We start from the raw sequence: 22,657 nt of genomic DNA, 5'->3' as shown, positions 1-22,657 counted from the left end.
AATGAATGTTTAAGGACTTGGAGGCAAACACTGAACAGAAAGATGGGAGCAAGTCAGTGAGATGGGAATAGCACATTTTACTTTGAGATATTTCATATCTTGGTTGAATCCTGATTTTATCTAAAATCGCACAACTGTTTTTCTTCGGATTGTTCCCATATACAAATCATCACCATGTAATGAGCTTAGGAAGCACCAGAATGGAAAATAATAGTCAGCATAATGTAATAGTATTTGAAAAGTAATATTTGGAAATCCACAATTATGATCCTATCTCAGTTTTGTTCTGGAAGACGCCAATAGCAATTTTAGTGTATAGCACTGAGGAACTTGCATGCACATCAGCTCATTTGAATGAACATCAATCATTACCCTAGGCATGAAATAAACCATGTGCCAAAATGAAGTTAACTAAAAGGTATATTCATATAGAATCATCTTAACTAAGTAAGGATGACTAAAACTTTAAACACACACAATGTGAGAGCACTGATATTTTGCCAAAAATGTTAGCAGGAGATGCGGCTTCTGAAGTATAGATTGGCAGTGATTTCTTATAGGTTTTGTTACACATTTTCTCTAAATAGCAAAGAAGGAAAGTTTGCATCCTTCTTCAAATTATACAAGGACAATTACTAGAGGCTCTAAATACTCAAGGGAGATAATATTCTTATTTAAAAAGTTCTGAATTTTTTATCCTTAGATTTCTGACTTTTCTTTTAAAGTATTTGTATTATTGTATACTATTGCATACCTATTGTATAGAATGTACTTGTTGCATAACATATTACCTCAAAATTTATTGGCTTAGAACAACAATATGCATTAACTGTCTCTTATGGTTTCTCTGAGGCGAGAATTTGGCAGTGGTCTAGCGGGGGGACTGGCCCTGTCTCTCTCATGAGTTTGCAGTCAAGATGTTGACCAAGGCCACAGTCAGCTAAAGGCTTGACTGTGGCTGAAGGATCCATTGTCAAGGTAGTTTGGTCACACGGCTGGCAAGTTGGTGCTGGTCATCATTGGGAGGCCCCAGTCCCTATCCACGTGGACCTCTACACAGGATGAGCGAGCATCCTCCCAAAATGGAAGCTGACAGAGAGGGCACAAGTAGGAAGCCACTGTCCATTTTTCTTAACCCAGCCTTGGAAGTGACACACTGTCACCCCCACTATACCCTGTGAGTTACACAGAAAGACTAACTCTGAGTCCATATGGGAGGAGACTACAGAAAAAGCACGAATACCAGGAGACAAGGTTCCTGGGGCCATCTTGAATGCTGGCTAGGGCGGAGTTGGTATGGGTTCATTCTTCTCAAATCCCTCCCAACTCAGAAGCAAGGGAAGAGGAGGAGAGGGTAGGGGTGGGGAGAGAGAGAGAAAGACAAAGGAGAGGGTTTTGGGGGTCAGGAAGCAGGAGAAGGAGGGAGGGAAGAAGGTTAGTGACAGAAATGTTGAAGTATCTGAACTTGGGGCCAAAATGGGTTCTCAAATGTTAAAAGAACTACAAGCCTACATACCTCCCTACTTTCTCCTTGTACTTAAATGGCATGTAAGGTGGGGATTAGTTTATTGATATTAAGAGGGGAGAGTCTTCTCTAGCATTAGCTGCTTTTGAGTAGTCGGGTGGTTGCTATATTTCCTCCAAGGATAAGCAATGAGAGTTTTCATAATGTCAACTGAGATTTGTCAAAATCCTTTCTCTTGCTTGTTCGCTTTGCCATAGTCTCATAAATGTACTCTTAATATAGTTTAGCGTTTTTTCACCCCATGTAAAAGCTTCAGTCACAAGTCTAGGCTGCTTCCTCTTTCTTCTCCTCCTCTTCTTTCTCTTCTCTCTTACTCTTTTCACTCTCTACATTTCTCCTCAAAGTTATTTTCTAATTATTTATACTATAAGTTTTAACAGATTTTAGATACTGGAAAAAATAATCAATATACATTGGGAATTTAAACAAGTTTTGTGGTCACTAAAAAGTAGCTTCAGGTTATGGAGGTCACCAGGAGATATAAATGGCAAAAAAGAAAAATTACTACCATCTTTTCAAAGTATATAGACGCCAATGCTATCATATGAATGGAATAGTTATCAGGAACCATTCAGAAGTGTGTAAATATTCTCTGAAGAAACAGAGTAAGAAATTTAAAAAGAAATCACAATGCCACCTAATCTCAGAACACAGAACTGTACAACAGACTTTTTAAAAAGGCACAAATCTAGAATGATCTTAGTACCCGCACCCTTGCATAAACACCTTGACCAAGATAACTATCTCTATTCTATGGAAAGGCAACATCTGCCTTTTATCAAGAAAGTTATGGGAACTGATTTGATGACTGCAAGGAATGAAAATAACTCTAGCATGGTAGTTGAGAAATAGACTTTTTTTTTTTTTTTTTTTTTTTTTTAAGGTGGGGTCTCCCTCAGGCTGGACTGCAGTGGCGTGATCTCTGCTCACTGCAACCTCAGCCTCCTGGGCTCAAGTGATCCTCCCACCTCAGCCTCCTGAGTAGCTGGGACTACAGGTACATGCCACCAAGCCCAGCTAATTTTTGGATTTTTTTTGTAGAAACAGAGTTGTGCCATGTTGCTCAGGCTGGTCTTGAATTCCTGTGCTCAAGCAATCCACCTGCCTCGGTCTCCCAAAGTGCTGGGATTACAGCCGTGAGTGCCCAGCCTACAAGAAATTGACTTTTAAGTTTGAGCCTGATCTTGTGAATTCCTACATTTGGCAAGGGGGACTGAGTGTTCGACAGAGCCCGGATCTGTCATAACATCCCAGCTCTGACTCACTTGAAGCAGCCTTTCATGTTCTGTGTAATCCTCAGAACAGTGTTTAGGACAATCTTACTTCATCTCCCTTGGTTTTGTGAAAATGACCAGCCTTCTCACGCTACTGATTAAAACGGAATTCCTTATGTCCTGTCCCTCCACCCACTCTTTTTCTAGCATTCTAACCACTAAAATCACAATCAAAGATGGAGACTATTTATAAATAACTGTAGGAATGATCCAGTGTTTATTTAGTCTACATTTGCTAGCAGGTTACTGTCCTACTGAACGAACATGATACATGTGCATGCTAACCTCCTGGAGATGAGGTTAAACTTTGGAGTCCCTGCCCTGGTGTGAACTGTGTTAAGATATGTTCATGCTTCCAAGTTGATATTAAGAACAGCTTGGTATTTATTAAGTAATGACTCTATTAAGGAGAGTGAGATTTAGCGACATTAAGTTTCTTGCTCTGGGTCACACAGCCATTAATTGGAGATGTCAGGAATGGATCTCAGGGATATCTGATTGCAAAGCTGCTATGACAAGCTATTGCTCTCCCAGTGTGATAATCTACACTGGATAGATTTTAGTATGCCTCAATACCTAAAATCAACTGCTTTTATAATTCATCAAATCTTATGTTAGCATATATTATACTGCCTGAGAGGCTTCAAAAATATAATATGTGGACTGGGTGCGGTGGCTCACACCTGTAATCCCAGCACTTTGGCAGGCTGAGGCAGGCGGATCACCTGAGGTCAGGAGTTTGAGACCAGCCTGACCAACATGGAGAAAGCCTGTCTCTACTAAAAATACAAAATTAGCCAGGCGTGGTGGCGCATGCCTATAATCCCAGCTACTCAGGAGGCTGAGGCAGGAGAATCGCTTGAACCTGGGAGGTGGAGGTTGTGGTGAGCCAAGATTGTGCCATTACACTCCAGCCTGGGCAGCAATAGCGAAACTCCATCTCAAAAATAAAATTAAAAAAAAAAAAATATATATATATACACATATACATACACACACACATAAAATATGTGATCTCATGAATGTAACATCTATTTGCTGAGTTTCTGTTACCTTCAGTTACTGTACAGACAGAGAGACAAATCATCTATCCAAATAATGGTAAAGTAAACCGGAAGTAATGTAATAACACGTGGGCACTAAAATGGAGAACGCTCCCAGTTAGAAGTATTAGGAAAGTCTTTCCAGAGAAGATATTTGAGAAGGGCCTTAAGGCATTACTAGGGGATGGGGACGGCAGGCCATAGAAATAGTGTTTCTGTCAAACCCAGCTGAGCAGGATAACTTTTTTCTTCCAAACTCACTGAATTTTTCTTGCAATTGGAAGAAAAATCTGTCTTTGACTTCAACTTGCTAACTAATACTGTAGTCAGTGACTTTTTTTCAAAAGTGCTTCATATATGAAGAAAAAGCACACTAAATAGTGGTCAATTTTGTTAAAAAATATATATATATGTAATTTCTGCAACATGGTGAACATACCCTAAACCACAAGTCAAACCTTTGTATAATCCCCTGGCCTTCAGTGTAGACAGAACCTGTGACTTGTTTTTAACCAACAGAATATAAAGGTGACAGGAAAATGTGGTACATACACATCATGAGATACTATGCAGCCATAAAAAAGAACAACATTTTATCCTTTGCAACAACATGGATATGGCTGGAGGCCATTATCCTAAGCAAATTAATACAGGCATAGAAAACCAAGTGCCATATGTTCTCACTTATAAGTGGAAACTCGCCAGGCGCGGTGGCTCTGGCCTGTAATCCCAGCACTTTGGGAAGGTGAGGTGGGTGAATCACCTGAGGTAAGGAGTTCGAGACCAGACTGGCCAACATGGTGAAACCCTGTCTCTATAAAAATACAAAAATTAGCTGGGTGTGGTAGCAGGTGCCTGTAATCCCAGTTACTCAGAAGGCTGAGGCAGGGAGAATTGCTTGGACCTGGAAGGTAGAGATTGCAGTGAGCAGAGATGATGCCACTGCACTCCAGCCTGGGTGACAGAGCGAGACTTCATCTTGAAAAAAAAAAAAAAAGTGGAAACCAAGCACTGGGTACACATGGACATAAAGGTGGCAACAACAGACACTGGGGTCTATGAGATAGGAGAGGGGAAGGAGGGAGGGAGGGGGCAAGGGCTGAAAAACTACCTATTGGGGTACTATGGTTACTACCTGGGTGACAGAATCATTTGTAACCCAAACCTCAGCATCACACAATACCCCCATGTAACAAATCTGCACACGCACCTCCTGAACCTAAAATAAAGGTAGAAATTATCATTATTACTATTACTGAGACAGAGTTTCAGTCTTGTTGCCCAGGCTAGAGTGCAATGGTGTGATCTCAGCTCACTGCAACCTCTGCCTCTCAGGTTCAAGTGACCCTCCTGCCGTAGTCTCCTGAGTATCTGGGATTACAGGTGCTCACAATGCCCAGCTAATTTTTGTATTTTTAGAAGGAATGGGATTTTGCCATATTGGCCAGGCTAGTCTTGAACTTCTGGCCTTAGGTGATCCACCTGCCTCGGCCTCCCAAAGTGTTGGGATTACAGGCATGAGCCACCGCTCTTGACCAATTATTATTATTTTTTTTTTAAAAAAAAAAGGTGATGGGGAGGCACTCACTCAATTAGTTACATTATGTAGTGTATTAGGCCATTCTTGTGTTTCTATAAAGGACTACCTGAGACTGGGTAATTTATAAAGAAAACAGGTTTATTCGTCTCATGTTTCTGCAGCATGTACAGGCATGGCACCAGCATCTGCTCAGCTTCTGAGGAGACCTCAGGAAGCTTTTACTCATGGTGGAAGGTGAAGCAGGAGCAGGCAGGTCACATGGTGAGAGCAGGAGCAAGAATGAGAGAGTGGCAGGGAAGTGCCACACACTTTTAATGAGAACTTACTCACTAAGCCATGAGGGATCTGCCCTCCTGCCCCAAGCATCTCTAAAAGGCCCCACCTCCAACACTGGGTATTACATTTCAACATGAGATTTGGCGGGGACATACATCCAAACTCTGTCGCGGGGTAAAGGTGATGGAAGGTCACTCCCATGATTATATGACATATATGACACCATCTTAGCAGACTAGAGAGAAACTCCTGCTGGCCTTGAAAGCCTTGAAGAAGCAGCAAATTGCTACACTGTGAACTGCCTCTGGAGAGGGCCACATGGCAGAGAACTGGAGTGGCCTCTAGGAACTGAGGGCAGCCTCCATTAAATGGCCAGTAAGAAACAAAGGCCCAGTCATATAACCACAAGGAAATGCACTCTACTAATAACCTAAAGGAGCTTGGAAGACCATTCTTCCCCAGTTGAGCCTCCAGATGAGAATACAGCCTGAGTGACACCTTGATTGCAGCCTTGTGAGACCCAAAGCAGAGGACCCAGCTAACCTGTGCTTGGACTCCTGATCCACAGGAACTTATGAAGCTTATTAAATGTGGGGTGTTTTAAGCCACTAAATTCATGGTAATTTGTTATACAGAACAGGAAATGAATACACCACAGAAGTTGACCAAGCTTTTTTTCTACCAAAGGATTTGATATATTCACCCCTATATTACATAGACCTGTCATCTAATAATCTAGTTATGCTTATCTGGATGATTTGTCCATACCAGTGGTTAGAATCCACGTGGTGGGCTTGTTTAAACACATACTGATTGCCAGGTCCCACCCCAGAGTTTCTGGTTCAACTGATTTGGGGTGAGACTGAACATCTGCATTTCCCACAAATTCCTAGCTGATGCTAATGCTGCTGGTTTGGAGGACCACATTTTGAGACCCATTGATCTCTACCAATTTGTTTTATAAACATATTTGTGTCAATTTACATCTCTAGGGCAAAAGGATTACAAGATATATTTTTCAAATATTTGATTATTTAGAATACTGAAACCTTTGTGTCAATATGATGCTAACATTTTCTCCTGTTCCTCCATCCATTATCCATCTTTCTCTCTTCTGAACAAATTATTACAAATAAATTCAGAAAGCTGAACACAATGGGGAATGTGAAGTGGGAATTGATAAGAAAAAGGATCTGACTTTTCCTGATATTTGAGTTTGACTTGGGAGTAAAGACTTTGGAATACAACTATAAAACGGGCAAAATATCTATGGTAAAAGTAATTATTCTCATTCTAGGAGTTATAATTGCTCAAAATGTTGGAATTCTTGAAGCTATTTACAGTATTTCAACCACAAGATGTTAGTAATCTGTGTCTAAAACTCTCTTAATGCGAAGCTCAAGTTTAGGTTGGGAAAGTTACTTGGCTTCCTTGAGATTAGGAATTTTCTTTGTAAAATGAAGTGAACTGACAAGGCGACTGGCAGGTCCCCCTAACTCCATATCCCATGGCTTTAGGGAATGAAGTCTTGGGTCTCTTTCTCTACACACAATGAAATTTCCCTGTCTTCTCTACATATGGTAACCATATAGCCTGAATTTCCTTGGACATCTGTAATTTCAAATATACTGTCTCATTGTCATAGTATGTGTCTGAAGTTTTAACTCTGGAAATAGTTATATTGACATTTTTCACTGTTAGGAATAATACCTTCAATTGGAACTAGGCTACATATCCTGTTTGCCTTTACTGTTCTCTCTGGATTTCTATGCTTTTGCTGAGAGCTGGGCATGCTTTTCCCACAGGAGTGAAAACTGACTCTTAGCCTGCAGCTTGGACTTCCTTGTCTACTGCCTCAGCCTCAGGGTAGTGTCCTAGACATGCTGTCTTCTCCCACATTTCTCTGTGGTAGCAAGTGATTTACCCATTTATGAAGCTGATTAGAATGTAGCACCAATACAGTATGAGAAATCTCAGAGCACAAAAGATAAATAGTAGTAATTACAGCTATCTGCTTTAGGTACCTATTGTGTACCCTTTTCTATCTATACACTAAAAAATGTGTAGTAAATAGAATCCAACGTAATCAGAAACAGGTATCATTTCAGATCTTAGCTCTGATGTCTCCATGAGATGAACTATTTTAGCTCTGGTACTTTATGGTTGCCTTTCAGGTATAAATTTCTCTGGATACATCTCCAACTTATGTATGATTATCTGATCATGCAGTTATTTCACTTGGAAAAATGTCAAGTACGTTTACTTAGATCATATTCCTATGTCATTTTCATTAATGTCTTCTCAGTCATTCAACTACTATCTCAACCCCTTTTGATGACTTCCCTCTTCTAAGCAGGATCTTTACAACTTAAATATTTCTAGGTTATTATCATTTATACCTCTTGGTCCCTTGATGTATCAGTTTGTTTATGTTTCTAGTTCTGTGAGTGAATGTCTGGGCAATTAAAAATAATGACTTTCATAAGAACCATGGTTCATAATTTTTTTCTGCCCTGGGAAGAAAATCGGTACAATACTCCTAAGTTGACCAGAATGGAGAAAGGGCTTGTTATTCACTCCAACATTTGTTCAAATGTACTATGCGCTAAGGACTGTCCTAGCTCCAGAGACACAGGGATGAATAAGACAGTCCTTACATATAAGGACTCATGTTCTGTGTCACATGGGTTTTCTGCCTCAGGTTTCAAGGTTTCAAATCCCTCCTCTTGAGGAGGAGAATAGTTGAATGAGGGTAAGCCGATTATCCAGGCAGGCTTTTCAGAATTCACATATCTATATTTTATGTTTAAGTGGGGGAGGGAAAAAAGGAAATGATGTTGAACTAGAGATTCTGATTCAAGCTGGTGAAAGAAGAGAAAAAGTGGTAAGAACAGGGACATTGTATAGGCCAAAATAAAGTGGAGCTCAAATCTGATTTTATTTTGGACCCATGATTTCACGACTTTTGTGTAGTGATGATGTAGCAAAACTTAATGAATAAATTTGAGGGATCAGACTCAACATTCTTGAGTACATATAGCAGATACATTTAATGCACATACAGAAAATAATTTTTATTTTAAAGTTGGAAAAGTTTTATCCAGCCCTCCTCTTTTCTCCTGCATAAAGTCCTCAAGCACCCAAAGCTCACCCATTAGTTTGGATCATTTAGATCCAAAATAGTGCAGGCAGTTTTCACACCAAAATGGTCACTTGGAGTTCTTTAAGCAGAATATACTTAATTTTAGGTGTTTATGGTGTCTATACTGGAATGGGAAAGTAATGAGAATAATAAATAGGAGAGAACTCTTAACACATACTTCCTAACACACTAGCATGTGTTGTAAAAAGAAAATACCATTGAACTCTCATAGGATTGCAACCATACATAAACAAAATACAAAATCAATTTAAATTACCTATATTACCGTGATGCACAATATTCTCTTTCAAAGTGTTACATCCCTAACCATTCCAGTTAAAGAAGGAAAAACATAACATGTTACATCCCCTTTTTAAGAGAATGAATCATTATTTTCCCCCCAGTATCTCACAGTCTCTAACTAATGATGTCATCACAGTCTGTACTTAAGCTAATTTGGATTGGGGTACCCAGTGAAGTATTAACAACATATGAAGGTGATTCAAAGGGCTGTTATAAGAGGAATGCTGAGCTAGGAGGCTTGGGTCCCAGACTCTGGCTTTGGTGATCATGATAATGATGAAGATGAATAGTTGCTATTTATTTTTAGGTACTTATTGAGTGCCATGCGTTAGGCTATGTGCCTTACATGAATTTTCTCTAATGTAATCATCTTAACAGTCCTATGGTACTATTATTACTTTTGTTTTATCAATAAAGCTAAAGCTTAAAGAGTTAGCTAAGTGACTTATCCAAGGTCATAGCTGAACTAAAGAGGTAGAGTCAAGATTCCAGCTGATGCTTAACCCCAAAGCCTATACAGATGCTCCTTGACTTAGAGTGGGGTTATGGCCCAATAAACTCATTGTAAGTTGAAAATATCATAAATTGAGAATGCATCTGATATACCTAACCTACCAAACATCAAAGCTCAGTCTACCTTTAATGTGCTCAGAACACTTACATTAGCCTACAGTTGGACAAACTCATCTAACACAAAGCATACTTTATAATAAAGTGTTGAATATCTCATGTAATTTATTAAGTCCTGTACTGAAAGTGAAAAACAGAATGGTTATACTTGAAATACAGTTTCTACTAAATACGTATCACTTTCACTCCATCATAAAGTTGAAACATCATAAGTTGAATCATTATAAGTTGGGGACTGTCTGAATTGTCCTCTTTGCCACCACTAGACCACATCTTCTGAATCACTTAACGCCTCTTGCCCTCCTAAAATAACAGAAGGGTTGGACCAGGTGACCTCTGAGGTTCCCTTTGGCTTTAAATTTTAGAAACCCTTTGATGCCCTGTTGGAAGACCATGAGACTGGAGTTCTGTTTTTCCTGACACCTTGTCTTGGCTCTGTTTTGTTCTGCTCTATAGCCTGGAGACACAGAGAGTAAGTCTGTGACCTCAAGGCTGCGGAGGGTGTGCAGGCACCCTGTAGACTGACCATGGTACAGAGAAGAAAGAACTGGCCCAACAGAGATACGTTAGTCTCACTGATCTATATTCCTAAGCAAGCTGACTCAACACAAACAGAAGCAGAGAACAAAGGGGGCCCCCAGGGAGTCATCTGTTAGCAGCACTCTCTTCCTGGACACGCAGGATTCTCACACTTTATACACCATGCTCACCCCAGAGGTTAGGCTCTCTCCTCGGTTATTTGGACAGGGAAATATCCTATGACTGAAGTGACTGTCCCAGGGTGTTGTCCTCTGGGCTGAGAGCTTTCATGAGGACAGTACTTTACTGGCTTCTGGCATCTGTTTGCTCTCCCCACACCCCTTTTTCAGGGAAGGCAAAGCAGAGAACTCTGTGAAGCTTTCAGACTTAGATTTTTTTTTTTTTCTGGGATTCCCCTCTATCTATGGCAAAGATTTCTCAGACAGTGGAAGCAAATTCCCATCTGTTAAAAATCTGGAAATTTCCAAATTCCCCTTATTTATCTTGTGCTTGTTTTGGAAAATCTGGGAGATGTCCACAGATAGATATATGGCGGTCTTCTGAAGGATGTTTTTAAAAGATTGCAAAACTGAATCACAGTGAAAGTCAAACTGCAAGCAAGCTCTTATTTTTAGGCTCTGTGCCAGACCTGACCAAACAAAACAAGCAGAAAATAAACAAAGACATCAAGTTAAAAGACCCAGTCAGCAACCTCATTTAAACTGTTCATCTATAACAGAGACCAGGGGGAGCATCACCAGCCAAAAATCTAAGCTTAACTTTAAGCCACTTACAGACCTAAAATCATGGTACTGCTCACTTAGTAGGAACTGAACAAACCCATCAAATCTTACATTATAATTTGAGTGGAATTTTGAAAAAAGGAGTGCCTTTTCATAGAACTGCCTAGTGATAGGACAGGAAACATCATCATTAATGTCTTTTATCAAAATCTGTAGTGTCCCCATTAAAAAAAATCTCGAAAGTAGTTGAACCATATTAAGTTTCTGTCTTAGACACTGTGCTAATTGCTGGGGATTAAACCATGATTGATATCTTCACAGATATCATGTTCCTTCAGAATATGATAGCCTTGTGGTGTAATCAAACATCCAAATGGATGTCACTTAGTGTGACAATGAATTCAATCCACCCATTAAACAAACATTTATTGAGTGTAGATTATGTGCCAAGCACTAGGGCAGGGGCTGGGGCAAGGTAAAGAACAAGACATCACACAATCTCTGGTGTCAGAGAACCCTGAGAGAGTAATTGCATGGGAGTTATCACGGGGGAAAGCTCTATTGCCGGGGAGGACACAGAAGGGAATCCATTCTAGTCTATAACTCCTGGAAGGCGGAGAATGGCATTTAAACTAAAAGACAGTAGGAGTTGGTAGGGCAAATGGAGATTACAGAAGAGAATAGCAGGAGGAAGGCCAGGAGTCCAGATGACCTGAATCATCGAAAATCAAAAGGAGGGAGTGAGATCGCCAAGGCATTCTTTGTAGTCTAAAGGAAATCCAACTACATTCAAAAAATTACTAAAATTCTTTCCTCATTTAGTGCTAAACAGAAAATATATAACTTTCAACCAGAGCTTATGATTAGCATATGTATGGTTAACATAGGGAATATGATTGCCACTAAATGCAAATAGACCCATCATTTCAGCGGACCTGTGCAACCAACTAGATCTGAAAACTACTAAAAAATTCTGATTATTGATTTTCTTTTACCAGAGTTGTGAAACACTGTTCTACTAAATTAGTATCTGGAGCAAAAGAACTCCCGAGTCAGGTATGTTCATGGAGCGGAAACTGTTCAGGTCCTCAAACCACCAGGCATTTGACCTTCTAGCCAAATGAATTACTTCTATGAAAATGAAAGAACATCTTTTTTTTTTTTTTTTTTTTTTTTTTGAGACGGAGTCTCGCTCTGCTGCCCAGGCTGGAGTCCAGTGACCGGATCTCAGCTCACTGCAAGCTCCGCCTCCCGGGTTCACGCCATTCTCCTGCCTCAGCCTCCAAGTAGCTGGGACTACAGGCACCCGCCACCACGCCCGGCTAGTTTTTTGTATTTTTAGTAGAGACAGGGTTTCACTGTGTTAGCCAGGATGGTCTCAATCTCCTGACCTCGTGATCCGCCCGTCTCGGCCTCCCAAAGTGCTGGGATTACAGGCTTGAGCCACCGTACCCGGCCAAAAGAACATCTTAATACTATCATAACACTTTAAACGAACCCGGCTTTAAAACATACAGTCTTCTCCTCTCAGTGACTTATTTCCAATGTACTTATTCCTTCCCTGGGATAAATTTGGCCTCTGTATTAACCCAGAGGTCAGAGAGCTGAGAACACCTCCCCTCTGAGGTACAAGCAAAAGCAGGAGCTGAGAGAGCGGACGCAGCCTAGGTCAGACAAAAAAGACGGATTTGTTCAAGATGCGCTGGGTATGGAACTCAAGAAGGATGGAGAGATGGACAACACTTGCCAGTGATGCAGAGAAGCCATGACCTCTACGTTAAAACCCATAAATCCCTCTGAGTAGAAAAATGCAGTTGAGCACCATCCATATGGCTTCCTCATAAACACTTGGAATAGCGAAGCTCCCTAGATGCTGGGCAGCAAGAGCACAGGTGGTAGATCTGCCAGCGCTGGAAAGTCAGAAGCCAGTAGGCTTTCTCTAGCGAAGCCAGGACATGTCAAAATGCAGCCACTTCCCCTTTTGTCCTGGTCACAGGGCACTGGGCTTTTGTGTACTCTGACAAATCAAAAAATAAAGTCAGCCGTCAATGAAGACTCCCACCCCTCCAAAATGTTGCTGACTACTCCTCAAGGTTTGTCCAACAGAGCTTTGCAGGACCACTGAGCCTCATCAGAAGAGGCACTCATGTTCTAGGTCTTTGCAGGACGAATTGCTCTATTTATTTTCTTCTCTCTCTCTCTCTCCAACCACTCTTTTTTGTTTGTTTTTTGTTTTTGAGATAGGATTGTACTCTGTTGTCTAGACTGGAGTGCAGTGGCATGATCATAGCTCACTGCAGCCTTGAATTCCTGGACTCAAGTGATCCTGCACCTCAGTGTCCCGAGTAGCTGGGACGACAGCTGGGACATCAGCCACCATGCCGGCTTTTTTTTTTTTTTTAAGAGCCATGGTCTTGAGGTCTTGCTATGCTGCTCAGGCTGGTCTCAAACTCCTTGGCCTCAGGCAATCCTCCTGCCTCTGCCTCCCAAAGTGCTGGGATTATAGGTGTGAGCACCATGCCCAGCCTTCACAACTATTCTTATCAAAAAGATCACACACACACACACACACACACACACACCCACCCACCCCAGGAAGGAATCTTTTCTAGAACTTGGACTTCCTCACTAGCTCAGGAGCCAGTCACCTCATATTACAGCGATGAAGACAAATAAGAATAGTTTCTGAATTGTCACTATTCTCTGTAATTTCTTCCATTTTTGGTGTCCTTGAAACATGACAGCAGTACCAACTGGATAAGAGTGATCCGCCACCCAGAGTTTGATCCACTTTTATGGAAATAAGCCATACATAGGGATAGATCACGAAGCCAATGGGAAAAATTTAAAACTTGAGATGAAGTTAATCAAAGTCTTTTCTATTAAATAAAGGTCTCTTCCTTCAAGATACTATTTTGAGCAAATAAGATTTCTGCGATTCTGCAACACTGAACTTAATTAAACAGCATAGCAAAATGGAAAACAGATGTCACAGAACATTTTCAAAGGACTTTAATGACATTCAGCCTGTTTTCTTAGACTTGTTTGCAGTTGCTATAGTACCCTGCACTTAAGTAAGTTCCTGAGTTGTTGGAATGGGAGGATTTATATCCATTTCATATAACTGGCAGTAGAAAATCTATTCAAAGACAAGTACAGTTGTGGGAGTCTTACAGAGTTTTTGGGCCATAACCTGAATGGCTCTTTTGGCTTAAACTCTTGAACTCTTTTAAATTAATGTTTTCCATCTTTCAAAGGAACTTTCCATACCACCAACTCTGATTCTAATTTTTAATGGTCCTTTCTGCTAGTCTCAGGCTTAATTATTCTGAAAGCACCTGCAAGATTGACTAAGAAATTTAATATCTGTCAATTACAACTCAGAAAAAATCACAGCACGAGGAAATTATGGGAGATGAAACTCTTTGTCAATCCAAGTACAGGCATCCACAGTTAGATTTTTAATGTAGTTTTTCATACATTGGGAAATATTATATTAGAAATTCAAAACTGCAAAGGTCTCTTTAAAGTATCAAAATTTCAGATTACACTGAAGAGAAGAAGTAAGTTTACTTTCCCAAAAAGTGCATTCAGAAGGAAAATGCAGAGTGACCAAATAGGAATTATAGAGAAACTTGTGACTAATTTTCTTCTTTTGTTACTCATCCTTTAAAACATCTTTTAAGATGTTTCCCAGTGCTTGAAACCATGTGATGATTATTGACATATGTCCCAAGTAGCATTACAAAATTTACAAGACTTTTTTTTTTTTTTATACAGGAAGCTCAACTACCTATTAAAAATGGCATGTGTCATGTTTTTTTCCAGTTTCAACTGACATGGGAATTAAGAGGAAGCAATGAATTATCATGCTGCCTGTTGTTTATATGAGCATCCCATGCAACTTTCAAATCAGAGGCTGTTTTAAGCTGAAACACTGATATCTTTCAAATCGGAGAAGAGACGACATAAATACAAGTGAGAAACAAAAGGACAAGAATTCTAATTAGAGCAGCAATAAAGTAAATCTTAAACAAAAATTCACACAGTAAGTGGGTACCCTTATCTTGGGCAATGGCTTGCTTCTGGTGCTGCCTTTATGACGTGTGTGATGGAGAGGGCTGCACCTTCTGTTTTTTTTTTTTTTTTGAGATGGAGTCTCGCTCTGTTGCCCAGGCTGGAGTGCAGTGGCCAGATCTCAGCTCACTGCAAGCTCTGTCTCCCGGGTTCACGCCATTCTCCTCCTCAGCCTCCCGGGTATTTTTAGTAGAGACGGGGTTTCACTGTGTTAGCCAGGATGGTCTCTATCTCCTGACCTCGTGATCCCCCCGCCTCTGCCTCCCAAAGTGCTGGGATTACAGGCGTGAGTCACTGCGCCTGGCCTGCAACTTCTATATTATCATCAAAATGGGCTTTTTTCCTGTCTGCACTTTTAAAAAGTTGATGCGAGTATTTATACATATTAATGGGGGATACGATATTTTGTTACATGCATAGAATGTGTAAGGATCAAGTCAGGGTATTTAGGGTATCCATCAGCTCAAGTGTTCATTATTCCTGCGTTGGGAACATTTCAAATCCTGTCTACTAGCTATTTTGAAATATACAACACCGTATTGTTAACTACGGTCACCCTACTCTGCCAATGAACATTAGAACTTATTTTTTCTAACTGTATGTTTTAACCTATTGACCAAGCTCTCTTTATCTTCCTCCAAAAACCCTTCCCAGCCTCTAAGAAAAGGGAAATTAATATATTGTTGGTGGGAATGTAAATTAGTATAGCCACTATGAAAAACAGTATGGAGATTTCTCGAAAACTAAAAATCGAACTACCATACCATCCAGCAATCCTACCACTGGGTATTGATCCAAAGGAAAATGAATCAGTATATCAAAGAGATACTTGTGCTTCCATGTTTGTTGCAGCACTATTCACAGTAGTCAAGATATGGAATTAACCTAAATGTTCATCAACGGACCAATGGATAAAGAAATGTGGTATGTATACACAATGGAATACAATTTGGCAATTAAAAAATAATGAAAGGTTGTAATCTGCAGCAGCATGAATGGAATAGGAGATCATTGTGTAAAGTGAAATAATCCAGACAAAGAAAAACAAATATTGCACGTTCCACTCATACATGGGAACTAAAAATGTTGATTCCATAAAAGTAGAAAGCAGAATGATAGATACCTGCCTGGACTCTATGCTTGAAAGTCTTCTCCTTTTATTTCTAAGAAAGCTTTATAATTTAAACTATTTTTAAAGACGTATTATACAGTACTCATTAATGTTGCTGTCAGTGATTTTTGATATGCTAGGTATTAATATAAAAAAAGAGTAAGATAATGAAAACTGGAGGAATTGATTTGCTGTTAGTTGGGCTGGGTGTGAATAAGAGTTTAAGAAGGATTAACATGGGGAGATACTGAAGGGAGAAAGATCAGTTTAGATGTTGTGAAGCACTTGGAAGTCAGATGTCCAGGCCTACAACAGGGTGGTGGCAGTAGGAAAAGAAAAGTAGAGAGAACACTGGTCGGGCATGGTGGCTCATGCCTGTAATCCCAGCACGTTGGGAGGCCGAGGTGGGTGGATCACCTGAGGTCAGGAGTTCGAGACCAGCCTGACCAACATGGTGAAACCCTCGTCTCTACTAAAAATACAAAAATTGGCCGGGCATGGTGGTGCACACCTATAATCCCAGCTACTTGGGAGGCAGAGGCAGGAAAATTGCTTGAACCCTGGAGGCGGAAGTTGCAGTGAGTCAAGATCTCACCACTGCGCTCCAGCCTGGAAGACAGGATAAGACTATATCTCAAAAATAAACAAATAAAAATAAAAATAAAAATGAAAAGTACATAGAACACATATTAAAACAACAAAATAAAATGTATCGAATATTGTGGACTCTTCTTAACACTTGCTACATACAAGTCTCGTGTGTGTTCTGTGTCTTCCATAGAGGCTCCTTCAGCCATCTCAGTCCTCTTTCATTCTTGTCCTCTATCCCCACCCAATCCATGATCAAGCCATTGTTCTAAGTGTATGTCTTCTGAAAATGAAATCTTAGTTATAGAAAATGACTCTTGAAGCATAATTGATTCCAAACCCTGACTAATAACAGGTTTTTTTTATTTTTTTATTTTTATTTTTTTTGAGACGGAGTCTCGCTCTGTCGCCCAGGCTGGAGTGCAGTGGCCGGATCTCAGCTCACTGCAAGCTCCGCCTCCCGGGTTTACAACATTCTCCTGCCTCAGCCTCCCGAGTAGCTGGGACTACAGGCGCCCGCCACCTCGCCCGGCTATTTTTTTGTATTTTTTAGTAGAGACGGGGTTTCACCGTGTTAGCCGCGATGGTCTCGATCTCCTGACCTCGTGATCCGCCTATCTCGGCCTCCCAAAGTGCTGGAATTACAGGTTTGAGCCACCGCGCCCGGCCATAACAGGTTTTAAGTTATCCTTTTCCACGTCAGTTTCTGGCCACAAATCAATGAAAAATGCAAAGTGAAATGGCCTTGAAAGTTGAAGGCTAGGACAAAGGTAATGTGGTTTTAAAATGAAAAAGAATGGTCAGATTCCTTCCATGCTTGGAATTCATGGACAATCCTCCTCCATGGGGATTTCATAGTTTAGAAAATGTGTTGGGAAACAGATGAGCCTCACAGCTGCTGCTGTCTCTGGTCAGCATGCTATGCGTGTTTTGCTCAGCCCGAAACCACTGCCACAGTATCTCAGTAATCACCCTGTCCTCGGTGTCTGAAGCGAAACTACTAAACGACTAAGCTATGCCCTTTGGAAGGGTTAGAGGTATGGGCCAAATTATATCTTCTCTTTCTTACTTGACGTTGATCTATTCATCACTAACAGACAGTCACCACAGACACCAGGAACAAAGATAGGTTCTTTGTAAAGCTAAGCATACATTGGGAGATTGACCAAATTGCCACACCTTCGTGGAAACAACCAGAATGTCACTGAGGAATGCAGAAAAGATGAGGAAAGAAAGCAAAGTGGTGTGCTTTGGTTTGACTGCAAAGCCCCTTGTTAGTAAAGAAAACTGTTTTCAAAAAACAACAACAACAACAAACTGGCATCTGTCATTTGTGTCACCCAATAAGTGAGCATGTTGTACATAGAGAAAACCCTTTCCAAACTCCTCATTACTAACATAGCCAACAATTTTCTTCTAATGTGCCTTAATCTTGGAAGTGTGTTTTCTTTAGTTTCTCACTCTACAGATGTCTTCTCCATCTGGCACTCAAAAATATTGTTACTTGCATATCATTTGACATATATATATATGTGTGTGTGTGTATATATATATATATATATATATATATATATAGAGAGAGAGAGAGAGAGAGAGAGAGAGAGAGACCCCAAATGTGTTATAGCAAGAATCTTTGAGTTATCTCAAGGGATGTGAGTATTTTGTTCATTAGTGTCTATTCCATTCTTTTGAAGGCTTGATAAACGTGCCCAGTGTTTTAGTCCTATTTGTTTTGCAGGTCAGATTAAATCTGGGTGTTTAAAAGAGAAGAGAACAAACCCTGGTATTCTTTTTAGCATGCACAGAATGTAATACATTATAGCAATTGTGGTCAGCAATTTGCATATTCCAGTTGTGCTCCAAAAGGTACCTAAATCTGCCTTTTGAAAAGAACACACACATACAAATCTTCTTTACACTGCTGTAGACAATCACATTAAGCTTCTTGTTTCCTATCTTTTAATGTTTAAAACTTCATGTAAATAACCATTCCCCTCCCCCTCCCACTGTTTCTCCTGAGGGTCTGTTTTTCTCTCCTTGTCTCTTCATCACAGTTGTCAGCACATTTTTGACACTGAGGTCACGAGCAATTGGAAGCACAAACTTGAGGGTCAATTTTGTGAATGTTTTAAAACATGTTGTGGGAGATGCTGTTCCGCTCCCTCACAGCCATCTCCACCCAGGTAGAATCCTGATTTTCAGATGGTGGATGGGGATCCTTTGCATCTAGGGCCTTCTCCAAGTCCAGGAATGAGTTATGCCTGGTCTCCATGAGGATTCCATTTGCCTTTGCCGGATTATCATTTCCCAGCCTTTCTTGCAATTAAAAATTGACCTGAGACACCGTTGTGGTCAATGGGACTTAACAAGTCTCCCAGAAAGGACATCGGAATAAAATAAGCAGAGCCTCACAAAATGTATTCCTTCTTTCCCGTCCTTCCTACTCTGGAGATGGTGACAGCAATTGGTATTTGAGCAGCTACAGCTATCTTATAATCATGAAGGAAAGGCTGAAAGCCTTCAAATGCATTCTGATGTTTCTGAGCTACTGACCCAAGCCTAAGCTACCAATACATACATACTGCATGTCTGTGCATGTGCACACGTGCATGTGTGATGCTAAGTACGTATATATGCCAAAATAAAAGTGTAGTAATTATTATTCGTGCAAGCACTTGGTTTTCACAAAATGAGGCCATTTTTGAGAAAGGAAAAACAAAAGCAATATTGTGGCAACGAATAGACTCAAATTAAAGATGTGGTCACAGGCAAACTTTCCACTGCTGCCCGAGCTCTGCCGCTCATTGAGCCACTGAATGAGCTCCAGTGGCAGAGCTCACTCCACTGATAACACATAATTGGAGAGTTTCTGGGTCTTTCTATGCTGTTTCCTTTTGGCAAAGCTTGGGTTAACCTGTGGAATGTCAGTCAAGTGCCCAGCTATTAATAGGAGTAATTCTGCTTTTCACAGAGTGGCAATAAAAGTAATTTGCAAATGTGGGAGGAAGAGGAACAAGGGAAGAGAAAGTCAGAGTCAAAACAATTAATTACAATTAATCCCCACTTCTACAGAAGACACACTTCCAGCAACCATCAAAGACTAAGACCCAAAGCTGAAACTTACTGCCCCCAGGCAGGAAGAAAAGAGAAAGAACAAGAAAAAAGAAAAAAAGTCCCTGAGGGAGTTTTCACCAAGATGATTGTTGACTGTGTATACTAGAAGCGCCCAGAAACAACAGGACCTAATGGAAGCAGAGAAAAAGCTTTAAAAATTAGAGAAAAGGAGTTTTAAAGTATGAATGGGGTTTTGCCATCCCTCTCATCTCTTTCTGGCGCCCTGCCTCAGGTTGCAACATAATCCTCATGAAACAGTGAGATGAAAAAGAGAGACAGGCTCAGAGAGCATAAGAACGTATTCTATTATATGGCAATAGGTGGTTAACATGAGTAGGAGTGACGTTTTCTTTTCTTAAAGCTGTTCTCACAGGAAAGTGAAGGATGTATTCTAAAGACTCTCTTTCCTTCTCCTTGGCAGGCTGGGTGGAAATGCTGTTTTGGGGATATACTGAATGGAACTGATGAAGTGAGGGCCAGGACCCTGAGGAAGAGGCCAGTGGGGCGAGAGCAGTGAGGGCAGGGGACAGGCAGTCTAGTCTGTGGTGTGGATGCCTGTCTGCCAATGGGGAGAGCACAGAACTTTTGAACTCAGTGGCCGTGCTGATTGTGTAGCAGTAAGACATTGTTTAGGGTGCAAACAGAATCACATATTATATTGCAAGAGCTCTTCAGTGAATAACAGGCTCAATCTTTGATATTCATGAGAATGACTCTGAGCCTCCAAGAAAAGTTTCAGTCATTATATAGAAAAGTAGACATTTCAGAACATTGCCATCCTTATTACACTACTACTACTAGCACCACTCCCTCCCTCCTCTTTCTCTTTCTTAAGAGATGGGGTCTTGCTCTGTTGCCCATGCTGGAGTGCAGTGGTGCCATCATAGCTCACTGCAACCTTGAACTCCTGGGCTCAAGTGATGTTCCTGCCTCAGCCTCTCAAGTAGCTGGGACTATAGGTGTGCGCCACCATGCCTGGATCCTCCTCTTCCTTCTCTCCTTTTCAGTTTTAGTGCTTAAATAAAGTGTTAATTTTCTAAAGCTATTAGTTAGTTTCCTGGAAAGGTCATTTTAAAATAGAATATTGTACTCCTTGAGGTGATTTAAAAAAATGTTTACAGCAGCTTATCCATAGTAAAGGCTAATGAAGATTGAAGACAGAGGAAGACAGATGAAATAATAGGTGAAAATGGCTCACTTGAGCTGAAACGAAGCTCAAAGCAGAAATATGTTCAAACTAGAAAAAAGAAAATTGGCAACTACGTACAATTTCAAGCTGCACCATTCCTCCACCACATCCCCTGCTCTCAAATCTTTTAAAACAAAAACAATACAGGAGACACATAGATTATGGCCAAGACATTCTATGTGGATGTTTGACCAGAGCTGTCAAGCCACTGATTAGCTTTGTGTCAGCAGGATGTACAGTTGGCTTCTCCACCTACTGAACACAGATAACTTCTTAGACTTAAAAAAAAAAAAAAAAAATCAAACCCAGGACTTACACCGTTATTTCATATTTAACCTTAAAATAGTAAAATTGTTTTGGGAAACAAATGAGTTGCCATAGTTAACACTGATGTTACTAATTAAGATGCAAATTCAAATCCTATATATGCATTTGAAAATGATTCCGGAGCTCATGATTTTCTGAGTATCAAACCGATATCTCAGATACTCAAGATTTGAGATTTTAACAATAATATTACTACTTAAAACATTTCTGTAATCCCAGCCCCTCAGGACGCTAAGGTGGGAGGATCGCTTGAAGCCAGAAGTTCAAAACCAGCCTGGGCAGCAAAGTAAAACCTGTCTCTACCCACCCACCCCTGCCCCCCCCCAAAAAAAAGGGAAGGAAAGAAAAGAAATAAAACATTTCACATTTTCTTAATTGCTAACACCTAAAGCACACTAATATTTTACAATTATCATCAAGTTGTACTCATCACATTGGTCATATTTTTCAACCCATCTCAAACACTTTTAAAAAATGGGATTAGTCAAATGGCTAATAAAAGTCAGCTAAGATGTAGAACTTGTCTGCGTAAAAGGAAGAGAAGATATACAGGAGTCATCCCTAAGCAGTAAATTTGTAGAATTTCTGGGCTAGGAATGAAAATATTTTTTATTTAAAGGTTAAATTAAGAAGTTAGTTAATGGGTACAAAAGTACAAAGTTCTAGGATTTGATAGAACAGTAAGGAAATTATAGTTAACAATAAATTATTCAAAATAGCTAGAAGAGGAGAGTTTTAATGTTCCCAACATAAAGATAAATGTTGGAGGTGACAGATATCTCAATTACCCTGACTTAATAATTACACATTATATATATGTATTCAAATATCACATGTACTCCCCAAATATGACAACTATGATACATCAGTTAAAAAAAGATACCAAGAATTTATGCTTACATGAGTCCTAACCATTTCTTTTAACCATAAGTTTCTAGCTTATGTGTATTATCACACAATATCAAATTTCTCTTTGTGAGCACAAGGAACATCCCTGTGAGTTTTCTGACCTATCCTACTACTGACTGTGGAGCTCCTAGTTACACGATCATGTTCTGGTTAAGACTTTCTTTGTGAAATAGTTTAAATGGAGCAAATAATGAGTTGTGAGGAATAGACCATCAGGTTGTATAAAAATCTGTATCATAAGTATTTTAATGTTCTGATGAATCATATTTTAAATCAGTTCAACACTTTGGTCTTTGGGCAGTCTCAGCTTGATTAAGAACCAAATTACATCAAGATTAGAAAAGGAA

General features: G+C 40.1%; 1 protein-coding gene across 14 annotated transcripts in view; it reads right to left on the bottom strand.

The window, feature by feature from the left end:
- Positions 1 to 22,657, bottom strand: part of PALLD (palladin, cytoskeletal associated protein) — a 434,802-nt gene that overhangs the window by 173,944 nt on the left and 238,201 nt on the right. The gene's annotated exons all lie outside the window — the stretch shown is intronic.

This window comes from Macaca fascicularis, chromosome 5, assembly GCF_037993035.2.
Source record: "Macaca fascicularis isolate 582-1 chromosome 5, T2T-MFA8v1.1".
NCBI classification, from domain to species: Eukaryota; Metazoa; Chordata; class Mammalia; order Primates; family Cercopithecidae; genus Macaca; species Macaca fascicularis.
The sequence above is the reverse complement of the archived record's forward strand: the minus strand, read 5'-3'. Positions and strand labels throughout refer to the sequence as shown.